The sequence below is a fragment of the Seriola lalandi genome, unplaced genomic scaffold, assembly GCF_002814215.2.
Source record: "Seriola lalandi dorsalis isolate HSWRI2012SDOR001 ecotype SW California unplaced genomic scaffold, Sedor1 jcf7180002054680, whole genome shotgun sequence".
NCBI lineage: Eukaryota > Metazoa > Chordata > Actinopteri > Carangiformes > Carangidae > Seriola > Seriola lalandi.
In genome coordinates, this window is record NW_019525233.1 from 1,867,551 (window position 1) to 1,870,654 (window position 3,104).

Here is a 3,104-nt window from a genome sequence, read left to right on the forward strand (position 1 = left end):
ATCATGGAAAGCAGTTCAGAGTAGGATAGCTGTGACATATTTTGTGCTGAACACACCATGCATATTTCATAACGAAAAATGTTTTCTCTCCACCAGCTTTGTCGATGCGCGGACTCGAGAGGGATCGAGTGCTGTTCCTCCATCAGGAAATGTGAGAAAGTGGAGGTATTCATCTGAGGCTATATTGTTAAGCATTTGTTTTTGTACATAAATCATTACTTTAAATCGTAGCCATCTTAAATCACACAGAAACAAAATCCCAGTACTTGTAACGTGTTTTTACATGTGTTTTACCAAAATTTCCATAAACTATAATCAGCAGAAACAAATAACACCCTACAATAGCAACAATAGCAGAGAGTTAACTACAGAAGCAGTAATGCCTTAATTTTATGGCTTCTAAAGCTGATTATTTTCCCTTGAAACCTCATTGATAAAGAACATACTGTATGTAATACTTAAAAAATGCAGATTGTGGACTTTCAGTAGTGTCCTGGGAAATATGAGGGTTAAAAGTGAATTCAAATGCACCTTTTCAGCTCTCGTGTCCATTTTAATGTCCAGTCTGTTCAGGAAAACACATTTTATTTTGATTATTTACAGTCACTGGAATTAAAGAGGAACTCCACACTGAATTAATTTTACACGTTAACACAGTGATTTTTCCAGCAATACACATGTGCAAAACACACATTTTCAAACTGCTTGGATTCTGTTAGGTATCTGTCCATCTACTATAATATTAAATAGTATGCATATTACAATATTTATATAGAAATCAATACAATAAATAAATTTACTGTTGAATATATTTAAACATGTGATTATTTATGATAAATATGTGATTTATATACATTTTTAAAGCAGATTTTCACTCAAAAGCAGAGATGGTAGCTTCTGCTACTCTGACACAAGGCTAGTTAGCTTTAGCATCACTAACTACTTTAGCTTTTTTTGTTTTTCCTCTATCATGACTCAATCAAGCTGCTGCATGAGGAATGAAGTGAATAACTGAGATGCCAGCTCATTAAAATTGGTATTTTTTAATTACATAAGAACAGCTATAAGAAAATAAGTTAAGTTTATGTATAAGTTTTAGCTTCAGCTAATGCTAATATAGTTGTGAACTTTGCTCATCTATTCTAGCTCTTTTTAAACATGCATGTTGTGATTGCTGTGTCTAATGCTGGGTCAAAATAACCATATTTTAGTTCAGGTAAATAATCCAGCGCTAATATTACAAATAACACTAACACTGGGTAAAATCAACTTATTGCTACTGGGTAAAGTTAAGCTAGCTGTATTGAATTTATTTCATCTTGTCATATAATGAACTATGATGTTTATAATGTGCTGCTTGGCTACATGCAGTTTTATACTGTTCTGTGTGTTTTTGTTTAAACTCTTTTCTCGGTTAAAATTCCTACAAGTTCCAGATAATAAATGACAACATGGTTAAACACAAGCATAGTTATAGTTGCTGACAAATGTTGCACATTAATAATCACTTTAAAAGTCTTTATAGCTGCTACATTATAGTGCTTTTTAAACCATTTATCAACTGTTATGTACTGCTAATGGGACCAAATAACTATTTTTAAAAAAAACAAAGACGTCTTAACCCAATTTTGCCTAAATATAGTAACTGTGTTTTGGCTTTGAAGGGCGGCCTAATCACATGCACACATTTACATCTATGTGAAATGTGATGCAGTACTTATATAACGGCACACCCCCCCCCTGCCAGCAGTACAGCACAATCACTCCCCATCATCTTTCAACTGTCATGTGCTGCAGTTTGTCACAATCCATCGCATCCCACTGACTCACCGGCTGACAGCTCTGGGGCCCCACTGAGAGGCATCAAATGGATTGTGAGCACAGCGATGTGTGCCAAATTGAACGGCACACACCCGTTTGTGAAACATACATTTTCAAATAAAAATTGACAAAGAAATTTAATCTCAATTCAGGGAGCGGCTGAGGCATTGTCACTGGAGAAAATTAATTGTTACCCGCTCAGCGACGGGGTGTGACAGGTTTTTGAAAAGGCTGGATAATGGCTTTATCATCTCACCATGAAACAGTCATATTGAAATAAGTGACATGCAGTGCAACAGGAAGGGCACAAGAGCTACGGATAACGGACGAGCTGGCAGAGAGGAATCGATGGAATCACGTTTAAAACAGCGCGAACATCATCTGACGAGGCATCAATTTTCAGCGTGTTGACAAGTCTCAGAAGTAAAAACGATAAGATTTCATAGCTGCCAGAGACAAAAGACTCTCACTAAATTTAGCCCCGTTTATGGCCTGCTTGATAGTGCAGTTGGTGGAGAGAGGATGGCTGGGAGTATTGGATTTCTGTGCCACACGACTCTAATGCATCTCATTACAGAGCTAGTCCACATAGATTTGGTTCAGAGTGAGTATCAGGTCAGAAAGAAATGCATTAGATGGACTCCATCAGCTGCCAGAGTGTCTGCCTTCAAAATAAAGTCCCACATTTACAGCAGCTTTTTGCAACAACTGGATCTGAATTAAAATGAACTTATTTTACTAATATGGCTTGTACAACAGAGAAATACATTTATTTACGTATTGTACTTCAAGGCCTCTCTCAGTCTGTATCTGTATTCTTGTCTTTACTTTTTTTTTTTTGTCTTATGTTTTCAGGTTGTCCAATCCGTTCAAACGTTCGTACGTCTCATTCTTGTGAGCACGATATCTCAATAACGCCTAAAGGGAATTTCTTTAAATTTGGCACAATCAGTCATTAGGACTCGAGGATGAACTGATTAGATTTTGGTGGTCAAAGGTCAAAAGTTAAGGCCACGATGACCTCACAAAACACATTTTTGGCTTCATGAATGTGACATCTCTGCAACGCCATGAAGGAATTTCTTCAAAGTGGGTAAATATGTTCACCTGGACTGAAGGACAAACTGATTAGACTTTGGTGGTCAAAGGTCAAATGACCAAACAAAACACCTTTTTAACCAAAGCTAAAATCCATTAATCTATCCATTATTTGTTTTGTAAAAATCCCTTAATTTCAACACTATTAATTGGTAAATTAATGAAATAGTTTTAAGGTAAAAAAA